Source organism: Antechinus flavipes, chromosome 2 (assembly GCF_016432865.1).
Source record: "Antechinus flavipes isolate AdamAnt ecotype Samford, QLD, Australia chromosome 2, AdamAnt_v2, whole genome shotgun sequence".
Classification (NCBI taxonomy): Eukaryota; Metazoa; Chordata; class Mammalia; order Dasyuromorphia; family Dasyuridae; genus Antechinus; species Antechinus flavipes.
Genome location: NC_067399.1, coordinates 159709540 through 159722571, shown reverse-complemented (window position 1 = coordinate 159722571; position 13032 = coordinate 159709540).

Sequence of the window (13032 nt, the reverse complement as noted above, 5' to 3'; positions counted from 1 at the left end):
AACTTTCCCCACTTTACAAGTCTCCCTTGCTTCTGACTAATGCTTCCTTTAAATTACCTTCCCTCTTATCATGCTCCCCTTTCTATAAGGTTCTTTTTTACTTTGAATGAGGTGAATTTCTATCATCCACTGCTTCTACACACACACACACTCATAGACACACACACGCTTTTCTCTCTTGAACCAACTCAGATGAAAGTGAGGTTCACCCTGATTACATTTTACTCTTTACTGTAAAGATTCTTCTTTGTGTGCTTATTTTTGTGAGATAATTTCCTCCATTCTTCTTCATCCTTTCCTCAGTACATCCCTCTTTCTCACTTTTTCATTATTCTTTCAGATCATCCCAATCTAATAGACTCACCCCAAGGCATCTGTGTAAGTTGACTCTTTTTAACTGTCCTAATGATGATTAGGAATAAAGATATATCATCTGCCCATATAAGAATGTAAACAGTTTAACTTCATTAAGTTCCTTAAGATTTTTTACGGTTTTTTTTTTTTTTTGGTTGGTTTCTCTTGAGTCTTTGAGTGTTAGAATGTCAGATTTCCATCAGGTTCCTTGAAAATCCTCTATTTCATTAAATATTTATTTCCCCCTGGTTGTATTATATTTAGTCTTATGGAGTAGATTATTCTTGGTTGTAGGCCTAATTCTTTTGCTATCCAGAATATTATATTCTAAATCCTCTGCTCTATCATAGCAATAGATGCTAAATCTTGTATGATCTTGACTGTATCTCCATGAAATTTGAATCACTCTTTCCTTAATGCTTGCAGTATTTTCTCCTTGACTTGGGAGCTTGTGGTTTTGATCATCATATTCCTAAGAATATTAACCTTAGAATTTTTTTCAGGAAGAGATTGGTACATTCTTTCAATTTCTACTTTATTCTCTATTTCTAACATATAGAGGTAGTTTTCCTTTATAATATCTTGAAATTTGATGTCTAAGGTCTTTTTTTAAAATCATGGTTTCCAGAAAGGCCATTCTATTTTCCAGCTCAGTTGTTTTTCCTTTGAGATATTTCACAGTTTCTTCTACATTTCCCAGTCATTTGACATTATTTTATGGCTTTTTGATGTCTTTTGGTATTATTAGCTTCCAATTGACCAATTCTAATTTTTAAGGAGTTATTTTCTTCAATATTTTTGGTATCTCTTTTTAGCATTTGATCAATTATGATTTTTAAGGAGTTATTTTCCTCACTCTGTCTTTCTTCCTTTTTTCCTCTTTGTTTGTTTGTTTCTTAATTTCTTTCCTCTTTTACCAAGTTTTAAAATTCTCTTTCTTTTATTTTCTTGCATGGCTCTCATTTCTTTTTCCAATTTTTCTTTTCTTGATCTTATTTAATGTATTTTTTCTTCTTCTTTTTCTCCCTTTCTTGCTTTTCAAGGAATTCTTATATGGCTTGTGTCCAATCTACATTTTTTCCTTTGAGGCTTTGTGTGCCAATATTTCCACTTTCCTGTTTTCTTTTGAATTTGTGTCTTGAGCTTCTTTGTCATCATAGTAGCTTTTTTGGTCAGACTTCCTTTTTTGTTGTTTGATCATTTTTTCTAGTCTATTTTTTGACTTTGGGCTTTATGTTAGAGTTGGGCTTTGCTCATCCCTGGAGATGAGGATGAGGGTTGTCTGGCCTGAGTGTCTTTTTTTTCTTTCTGTTTATTTCATAGTTCAGTGCTGGATCAAAGGGTACGCACAGTTTGATAACTTTTTGAGCATAGTTCCAAACTGCTCTCCAGAATGGTTGGATCTGTTCACAGTTCCACCAACAATGTGTCAGTGTCCCAGTTTTCCCACATCCCCTTCAACATTCATCATTATCTTTTCCTGTCATCTTAGCCAATCTGACAATATAGTGGTATCTCAGAGATGTCTTAATTTGCATTTTTCTGATTAATGATGTGGAGCACCTTTTCATAGGATGAGAAATAGTTTCAATTTACTCATCTGAAAATTGTCTGTTCATATCCTTTGACCATTTATCAATTGGAGAATAGCTTGAATTCTTATAAATTTGAGTTAAAGGGACACTGATACATTGTTGGTGGAATTGTGAACACATCCAGCCATTCTGGAGAGCAATTTGGAACTATGCTCAAAAAGTTATCAAGCTGTGCATACCCTTTGATCCAGCAGTGTTTCTACTGGGCTTATACCCCAAAGAGATACTAAAGAAAGAAAGGGACCTGTATGTGCCAAAATGTTTGTGGCAGCCCTGTTTGTAGTGGCTAGAAGCTGGAAAATGAAAGGATGTCCATCAATTGGAGAATGGTTGAGTAAATTGTGGTATATGAACGTTATGGAATATTATTGTTCTGTAAGGAATGACCAGCAGGATGAATACAGAGAGGACTGGCGAGAGTTACATGAACTGATGCTAAGTGAAATGAGCAGAACCAGGAGATCATTATATACCTCAACAACGATACTGTTTGAGGATGTATTCTGATGGAAGTGGATCTCTTCGATAAAGAGAGCTTTAATTGATCAAAGATGGACAGAAGCAGCTACACCCAGAGAAAGAATACTGGGAAATGAATATAAACTGCTTGCATTTTTGTTTTTCTTCCCGGATTATTTATACCTTCTGAATTCAATTCTCTCTGTGCAACAAGAAAACTGTTCGGTTCTGCACACGTATATTGTATCCAGGATATACTGCAACCTATTCAACATGTAAAGGATTGCTTGCCATCTTGGGGAGGGGGTGGAGGGAGGGAGGGGAAAAATCGGAACAGAAGTGAATGCAAGGGATAATGTTGTAAAAAATTACCCTGGCATGAGTTCTATCAATAAAAAGTTATTAAAAAAATAAATTTGAGTTAATTCTCTATTTTAGAAATGAGGCCTTTATTAGATCCTTTGAATATAAAAATGTTTTTCTAGTTTATTGCTTCCTTTCTTATCTTGTCTGCTTTAGTTTTGTTTGTACAGAAACTTTTTAACTTAATATAATCAAAATTATCTATGTTATGATCAATAATGATCTCTAGTTCTTCTTTGATCACAAATTCCTTCTTCCTCCACAAATCTGAGAGGTAAACTATCCTATGTTCTTCTAATTTTTTTATACTATCATTCTTTTTGTCTAGATCATGAACCCATTTTGTTCTTATCTTGGTATATGGTGTTAGGTGTGGATCTATGCCTACTTTCTGCCAAACTAGTTTCTAATTTTCCCAGCAGTTTTTGTCAAATAGTGAATTCTTATCCCCAAAGCTGGGGGCTTTGGGTTTGTCAAATACTAGATTGTTATAGCCATTGATTATTTTGTTCTGTGAAACTAACCTATTCCACTGATCACCTTCTCTATTTCTTAGCCAGTACCAAATGGTTTTGATGACCCCTGCTTTATAATATAGTTTTTGATCTGGTATAGCTAGGACACCTTCATTTGCTTTTCTCTTTATTAATTCCTTTGAAATTCTTGACCTTTTGTCCTTCCAGATGAATTTTGTTGTTATTTTTTCTAAATCAGTAAAATAGTTTCTTGGGAGTTTGATTGGCATAGCACTAAATAAATAGATTAGTTTAGGGAGTATTTTCATCTTTATTATATTTGCTTGACCTCTCCACGAGCACTAGATATTTTTCCAATTGCTTACATCTGACTTTATTTGTGTGGAAAGTGTTTTGTAGTTTTGCTTATATAGTTCCTGACTTTCCCTTGGCAGATAAATTCCCAAATATTTTATATTATCAACAGTTATTTTAAATGGAATTTCTCTTTGTATCTCTTGCTGTTGGATTTTGTTAGTGATGTATAAGAATGCTGATGATTTATGTGAATTTATTTTGTATCCTGCAACTTTTCTAAATAGCTTTTTAGTTGATTCTCTGGGGTTCTCTAAGTATACTATCATATCATCTGCAAAGAGTGATAATTTGGTTTCCTCATTACCTACTCTAATTCTTGAATCTCTTTTTTTATCTCTTATTGCCAAAGCTAGCATTTCTAACACAATATTGAATAGCAATGGTGATAATGGGCAACTTTGTTTCACTCCTGATCTTATTGGGAATGATTTCAGTTTATCCCCATTATATATGATGCTTACTGATGCTTTTAAATAGATGCTACTGACTATTTTAAGGAAAAGTCCATTTATTCCTATACTCTCTAGTGTTTTTAATAGAAATGGGTATTGGATTTTATCAAATGCTTTTTCTGCATCTATTGAGAAAATTATATGTTTTTGTTAATTTGGTTATTGATATAGTCAATTATGCTGATAGTTTTCCTAATATTGAACCAACCTTGCATTCCTGGTATAAAGCCTACTTGGTTGTGGTGTATTATCCTGGGGATAATCTGTAATCTCTTTGCTAATATTTTATTTAAGATTTTGCATCCAGGAGACCATTTATTAAAAAAAAAAACAGTCTCTTCTATGAATGGCAGATGAGCCACAGGAGGATTGGAAAGAGAAAGGGAAAATAGAAGTGGAAAGTAAGGTCCAGAAAATGATCTAGACAGGATCATAGAAAAAGGAAGCTGAACAGAAAGATTTGGATTGGGGGCCACAGAGATATCCAGAAGGACTTGACAGTTACTCTTATTAGAAAGTAGTCAAAGGTGTTTTCATAGGTTATGACTACTATTATTACTACTTCTTCCTCTCTCCTTCTTTCCCTCCCTTCCTCCCTCTTCCTTTCTCCCTCCCTTCCTCTCTTCCTCTCTCCCTTCCTTCCTCCCTCCCTTCCTTTCTGCCTCTCTTCCTCCCTTCCTTCCTTCTTGCCTCCTTCTCCCTCCCTCTCTCTCTCTCTCCTTTCCTCCCTCTTCTTCTCTTCCTTCCTCCCCTTTCTCTCTCCCCCTTCCTCCTTCCATCCTTCCCCCCTTAATTTTGGGTTTGGAGAATTCCTCTTACTGGTATATAACTTTGCTCCCCAGCCAACTAAAACTTGGGAAGTTGTTAAATATAGCTGTGTCTGAGAGGATTTTATAGCTGTCTTTGTGCATTCATCACCAGGAAGACTGGGGAATACTCTGCCAGACCCCTATTTCCTCTATGAATCAGCACCCTGAGAAATATTCTTCCAAGGTGGAAAAGGCCACTAAGAAACAGCATTAGAGGCAGAATGAAAAGGGAGAACACAGTCCTGTGGGAAGGGAGTTGAACTTGGAGATATGGAGACCTGAATTCTAGTACTGGCTCTTTTACTGATTCTGAAAAAGTCATGAAATATTCAAAGGCCTCAGTTTTACCCTTCATAAAATGGACATGTTATCTACTCCTTTTTTAAGTTAATTGGGATGACATAATAACACATGGTAATGAAATCTACCCCCTTCCTCTTTTCCATTTAGGGAAACTGTATTTGTATGAGAATTTTGTATGTGTGTGTGTTTGTGTGAATATGCACTATTTTAAAAACGTCTTTCATTTCAACTCAACGTATTAAGTATTACATATTTATGGCATAGAAGGCATTCTGTTAGTCCAGGGAATACAAAGATGAATCATGATAGCTACTGTTCTTATCAGCTAACACTTCAGTAGAGGCAGTGCTCCTTTAACATATGTGACTAAAATGCAAGTTAGACTATAAGTGCTTGGGAAAGGATGATAACTTTTGGGTGAAATATTTAGGCAAGGTTTCTTGGAAGAGGCTTGAAAGAAAAAAGATTTCAAAAAGTGAAAATCCATTCTAGTATTTGATATGGCACATGCAAATGACTGGTAGCAGCAGAGTAGAGTAGAGGGTGGTGAGGACAGCAAAACAATTAATTATCCACCTTAAATGAAATGTGAAATATGAGAAGAAGAAGGATATAAAATAATTTTGGAAAGATAGCAACTTTGATAATTTGACTAAAGCTGTATTGTGACAGGCTTTAAATGCCAGATAAAAAAGTTTTATCCCCTTCCCTCCCCCCCCCCCCAAAAAAATACAGCAGCAGCAAATGAGGTTTCTGAGTAGGAGAATTTTGTAAGATCAATGCGAAAAATAATAACTAGCATTTATATAGCTCTTCAGATTTTCAAAATATTTTACAAATATTATCTCATTTTATCCTTAAAATTAAAGCAGATGAAAGTTAAATGACTAATCCAGAGTCATATTGCTAGGAAGTATCTGAAGCTGGATTTATACTCAGCTCTTCATAACTTCCTGGAATCTTGCTCCTAGGGGAGGACCCATTTTAATGTGAGTGAATTTTAATTTTTATATTTGTCACTAAATAAAGAGTCAGTACAGTGCATCAACAGTAGAGTATAACAGCAACAGTGAGGCAATGTTGTTTAGTCAAAAATTCATGCATCAGGGGGCTTCATGTCTAGGTGTGTTAGTGCTTGGCCAAGCTTAGGGACCATCAGTTCCAGAAAGGTGAATGCAAAAGATTGTTGTTATTCCAAGCTCAGGGTGAGCTGGATTCTGGAAAACAGGGCATTTCCTAATAGTATCCTGACAGATCTAAGCACTCCACAGCACCTTCTTCAATGGCCTGCATGGCCATTGGAACAAATTGTTCTCATCTGCCCATTCTGCTGGGGGAAGTCTTCACATGATTGGGCTTGACGCTTGCTGGTTATCTCACCTGGCTTAGCCTATCTCCCAAGATAGTTTATGGGAGTATGACCACTGCATGTGCAACAGGTAAGAGATGAGTGCTAGGTAGACACAAAAGGAATGTGTAACCCTGAAAAATACTCAACAAGCCCTCATCCAAGAGATGCTAATTCTCCTTGAACACCCTAAGCATACTTTAAGACCTTAATTGTTAATACCTTATATTTATAATAAGTTAATATCTCAATAGTTAGATGAGAGATAATGAAGGACTAGATTAAAAAGGAAGGTGGGAATGGATATGAGGGATAATGCAGAGATAGAAGCAATAGTCTTTTATAACTCATTGGTTATGGGAGATAAGATAGAGGAAAAAGCCAAAGATCATTATAAAACTTTGATTGAAGTTGATTAGGAGAATGATAGTATCTTGAACAGTGCTAAAGATGGTTGGGTTTTTGAGGAAGACAAGGCACAATAGAAATAAAGGAAAAGAGGCAAAATCTACAAAGCAAAAAGTTCACAACATAGAGATTGAAAGGAAATTATATGCTAAAAGGAACCAGACACAACAAACCAATATCAGTGTTAAATTTATATGCTTCAAAATCCATAAAGGAAAACTTAACTTGAATGATAAGAGGACATATAGACAGCAATATAATAGTAAGGAAACTCTAATGTACCTCTATTAGTTTTGATCAAGTCTAACAGAAAGATAAACAAAAAGGAAAATATAGAATTGTGCAAATTGCTGAAGAAACTGGAGCTAAAAGACTTTATGAAAGGTTTTAAATTGGATTATTAAAGACTATAGATATTTCTAAGCTCCATGAGGAACTTTTACAAAAATTGACCAAGTATTAGAGTACAGATATTACAGATAAATGTAAAAAAGATAAAAATAGTAAATATATACATGCAGGGTCAAAAACAAATCACAGAAAAAATAATTATATGAGAAAAACATAATGATTAAATAACATAGGAAAATTTCTGGAGATAAAACAAAAACAATTTTTTGGGGAAAGTTATATAACTAAAATATATATTAAGAAAGTAGGAAATAAAACAATGAGTTGAATGAGCATAAAAATAGAATACAATTAGAACTCCAAAGTAAGAAAAAAGAGGAGATATTAAAAATTAAAAGAAAAATAATTAAATTGGAAACAAATTTAAAAACTCTATGGAAATAGCAACTAAAAGTGAAAGATTATTCTTTGAAAACACATTTAGCAAAATGGATAAATTTTTAGGCAACTTGATTAAAAAGAAGGGGACAGAAATTACCATGGCACAGGTCATTATTAGTCCTTGATCAATTTGAAGAGTCTCCATATCAAATGGGTTTCAAGGTATTGACTAATTGAAGAAGCTGATATTCCTTTTGTGGCTTATTAAAGAAAACTGATTATACTCTGAAAATTTTGTCTCATATAGATTTGTTCTCCTTTCCCATGTTCCTCCTTCCAGTGTGCATCAAGGGCATAGAGGTGAAGGGAGAAATCTCTCCTCTTCCATGCAATATAGTATCATATCAGAAGCACAACATGAGTTTGTATGTAGACTGAGAAAGGAGATTAAAGCCATTTTTTCCCCTGAATCCCAATATCCTGTGTAAAGGAAAGGGCACAAGGAAGCACAATTTTAATATCTAACCTATTAGAAAAAGATTTCCTGTGAAGCACAAGCTTCAAGAATTTCTTTTAAGTCCTAGAGTTCCTGAATTAGTTTGGGTATTCTACTTTCTAGAGAGATGTCAATAAGCCAACAAACATTTATTAATTACCTCTGTACAAGGCACTAAAGTAAGCATTGTGGATATAAAGAAAGGATAGAAAACCCAGTGCAGATTTCTGAAGCATGCTTCTTGTTGGAAAAGGAAGAACGCAGTTCATATGGTTCTTGTGTAGAGTCCCACTTGGAAAGGAAAATTAATGAGGTAATCAGTTAATGTAATGTTTAGAAGAAGGACTGATCAATTATTTACACTAGTAATACTGAATCAACAATATTAAATGTAGTAGAGAGATCAAGGAAGATGAGGAATGAAATATGCCATTAATGTTGTGATTAATGCTTATTTAGTAACCTTTCAGAGAACGATTTCAGTAGTCGGGATGAAGGCCAAATTATAAGGAGTTAAGGAGATGTTCATAGTGATGAAAGGGGGATTTAGGTGGAGACAGTTTTTTTCCAGGAAGTTTAGCATTGAGACAGTAAAGAAAGATAGTTGGTGATTGAGATAGCAAGAAAAAACTGAATTTGGCAGGTATTATTTTGACTAGATGACCTCCAAGGTCCTTCCACCTTGGACATTCTATAATTCAAACACCTTTAGATATAAGATCCAGTTCCTTTCCTCATGAAGTTTATAGTCATTAGGAAGAATAAGAAATAATCAGATCTAATGTTGAGGTCAAACATCCTGGTAAAACCATTGTCAGTGAACTACTTTTCTTGGGAACTATGAGAGTTCCATTTTTCTGGGAATGAGGAGAGTTCTATTTTCTCCACTGCCTAATTGCCCACAACTTAAAAACAAAAGAAACCAGAGTGGCTGAACAAGTTGTGGTCTTTGATTGTAATGAAATAGTACTGTGCTGTAAGAAATGATGAAAAATATGGATAATCTTGCATGAAATAAATAAAAGTTATTCACTTAGGGTGAAGTGAGCAGAACCAAGAGGACACTGTATATAGTAATAGCAAAATTGTTTTAAAAACAAGTTTGAGTAATTAAATCATTTTCAACTATTATAAATACCTAAATTAGCTGCAAAGTACCTGTAAAGGAAGATACTTTCTGCATCCAAGGAAAGACCTGAAACGGTAGTATATATAGAATGATTTTACATACACATACACATTTGTTTCCATTAGAAACCGTCTCTAGGGCAGAGTTGGGGAGGGAACAAAAAAAGAAAAAAAAAGAAATTTACAGGATAACTTTATTATTTATTTATTCAAGTGCATGTGAAATCACCTTTTAAAAAAGTTTACTACATTATTGAAGTTCTTGTTCTATTTCATAATTTAAAAGTAAAATAAATAAAAAATTAAAAAATTTACCTTAAGCAATAAGATCTACTTTGGTGATAGAAAAAAACTAAATGTTCTGGTAGTTTGTTAAAACTGGTCTACCTGGCCCGATTTTCATTTTTAGATATGTTTTCATATTTGATCCTTCAGTCTGCCAGCTTTGTGACAGGATGACATTCTGTGTCATAACCAGAGATACATTTCAGTGTTTTTGTTTTATTATTTTAAATCATTTATTGATCTTTGAGACAGTGTCTACCACATTACACATCAATGAAAGCCCAGAGCTAGTAGTCTCCACATGACACACAAGTTTCAAGAACTCTTAAGGCTTTATTTATCTTGCAGCAGTCTTAATAGCTCCTGTTATCTAAAATACAGGAGTCAAATGATGCTGTCCTTTTTGGAATATTTAGGAAAATGCTATTCAACAGTCACTTGTGAAATTCCTGTCTTATGTGTGGACTATAGTTTAAGAAGTTAACAATCCCTGTTAAGATTCAAACAGGAACTCTGCAATATCATCCTGACATTCAGGACTCAGACCATCTCCAAATCAAGTAAAAGAATTTATTAAAAATTTATTGAGAAGAACATGTTTAGAGAAGACTGTATTTCTTTACAGAATTGGCAGTCCAGCAAAGCAAGACAGAGATTTTTATGGCATCTGATTATACCATAAAATATATAGATTTTGAGATTACAGGAGGAGTTTGCCCACTTGGGGTGGTCCTAAAGCCTTTATGCACTGCACATGTCTAATGTATAGTAATAATATTATAATTAACCTGACTTCATCATAAATTGACCCAAAGAACTGCAAAGGAGGATAGTGTGCTGATATGTTGGGGGAAAGATTTATTGAGGTTTGCAGTTCAAATGTCTTGTTCTACACCCTGTACGTGCTACTTTCTTATCAGCTGATTTCTGTGATATGTCTGGATGTCTAAACTAGATGGATGATGTGGTTACAGACCATGTAGATCTATATCTGTCAGCAAGTGATTAAGAATTTCTGTGGAGTTTAGACTGGGAGGTGGGACAACAATCAGAATTCCATCAGTGTCTATGTTCATAGTCAAGTAAAAAAATTGAGGACAGTCGATATTTTTAGAAGGCCTTTTGTTTTAAAGGACTTTAAAAATATTACTTCATGCAATTTCCATAAAAAACAGTGCAACTATAATTATTTTTATTTTACAAATGAGTAACTTGCTCCTGACCACTAAGAGTATCTAACAAGCAGCAATATCAGTATAGGAACCTAGGTCTTATGATTCTAAGTCTGGCATTACTTTCCTTACATTGCAGTATCTCCTTTCACTATAATACAAGAGAACCGATGGTCTTGTTGCCTATTGCTCTAGAATGTTGCTAGAGTATTGTATTTGGTTCTATTTTATGCATTTTAGGAAGGATTCTGGTTAAGCTGGAGAGTATTTAGAGATGAGAAACCAGAATGGTGAAGGGTTTTAAGATTACATACAGTGGTGTTCTAGTAAATGTTTTAACAATTAGCTTTTGGGGGAGAGGGGAAATGTATGCAGGCCATACTTTTAAGTTTAATTTATATTAATAGTATTTTCTCCACTTTCTTAATAATAATATAATAATAGCTTACAAATTTATAATTATTATATCTTCACAAATTTATAATGATAATATTAATAATTAATTATTTACTAATAATTATTATGATTATTGCCTCTTCACAACAACCCTGGGAGATAGGTCTTATTATTGCACCCATTTTACAGATGAGAAAAACTGAGGCACACGAAGGTAAGTGACTTGTGAATGGCCACATAGTTTCAGGCTCTAAACTTTCTTTACAAGTAAGTCTCTCACAAATGGGATGGGCTGTCTCAGGAGAGAGTGGGATCCTTACTTACGGACCTCTTATTGGCAATTTTATACAATGAATTCTGGTTCTTGGACAAGGTAGACTAGATGTTCTCTGAGGGTCCTTCCAACTCTGAGATTTTCTGACCCTATAGATGACACCATTGAGAGAGAAAGCACAGGACATCCTCGATACTATTCTTGGTTCACTTTGGATGAATCTTCCTTTTTTTTTTTTTTTTTTTTTTTTTTTTTAAGTAATGGGCCTTTAGATAGAGAAATGGAGTTTTCTCTGAAAACTAGCTCTACCGATTGTTTTCTTTTTTCCCCAGGCTAATACAGTTGTTTGTTCAGTCATTTTTCTATTGTGTCTGTTTCAATAACCCAATTTGGAATTTTCTTGGCAAAGATACTAGAATGGTTTGACATTTCCTTACCCAGCTCATTTTATAGGTGAGCTAACATTGAATGGCTTGCTTGAAGTCACACTGATAATAATAGTAAATGTCTATGGCCAGATCTGAACTTAGGAAGGTGATCTACCCTCAATTAAATACTAAATTAGAAATTCTGAAACTCAAAGGAGAGATTAATAAAGTTGAAACTAAGAAAATTATTGAGCTAATTAACAATTAATTAATTAATTAAGAGTTGATTTTATTAAAACCCTTCCAACAAAATAAACTTTTCAAGTTAATTTGATTAGAGAAAGAAAAGAAAAATTAATCCTAATTGCCAGAATAAAAAATGGAAAAGGTGAATGTATCATCAATGAAAAAGATATTAAAACAATAATTAGGAGCTGTTTTGCCCAATTGTATGCCAGTAAATCTATTAATTTAATTGAAATGGATGAATATTTACAAAAACATAAATTTCCAGATTAACAGGAGAGGAAATAATTTACTTAAATAGCCCCATTTTAGAAAAAGAAATTGAACAAATGGTCAACAAATTCCCTAAGAAAAAATCTATAGGGTCAGCTGGATTTACAAGTGAATTCTACCAAAAATTTAAAAGACATTTAATTTCAAACCATGTAAACTATTTGGAAAAATAGGTAAAGGAGTCCTATTAAATTCCTTATATAACACAAATATGATACTGATACCTAACCAGAAAGAACCAAAATAGAGAAATAAAACTACAGACCAATTTCCCTAATGAATATTGATGCAAACATTCTAGATAAAATATTAGCGAAGAGATTTTAACAATTTATCAGCAGGATAATACATTATGACCAAGTGGGATTTATAAAAGAAATACAGAACTGGTTCAATATCAGGAAAACTATTACCATATCGATAACAAAACTAATAAAAATCATATGATAATCTCAATAGATGCAGAAAAAGCTTTTGACAAAATACAGTACCCATTCTTATTAAAAACACCAGAGAGCATAGGAATAAAGGGAATTTTCCTTAAAATGATAAGCAGCATCTATTTAAAACCATTAGTAGGTATTATTTATAATGGAGAGAAGCTGGATGCATTCCCATTATTACCACTATTACTCAATATTGTACTATAAATGTTTGGTTTCTAACAATAAGAAAAGAAAAAGAAATGAAAGGAATTAGAATAGGCAATGAGGAGATGAAACTATCACTCTTAGCAGA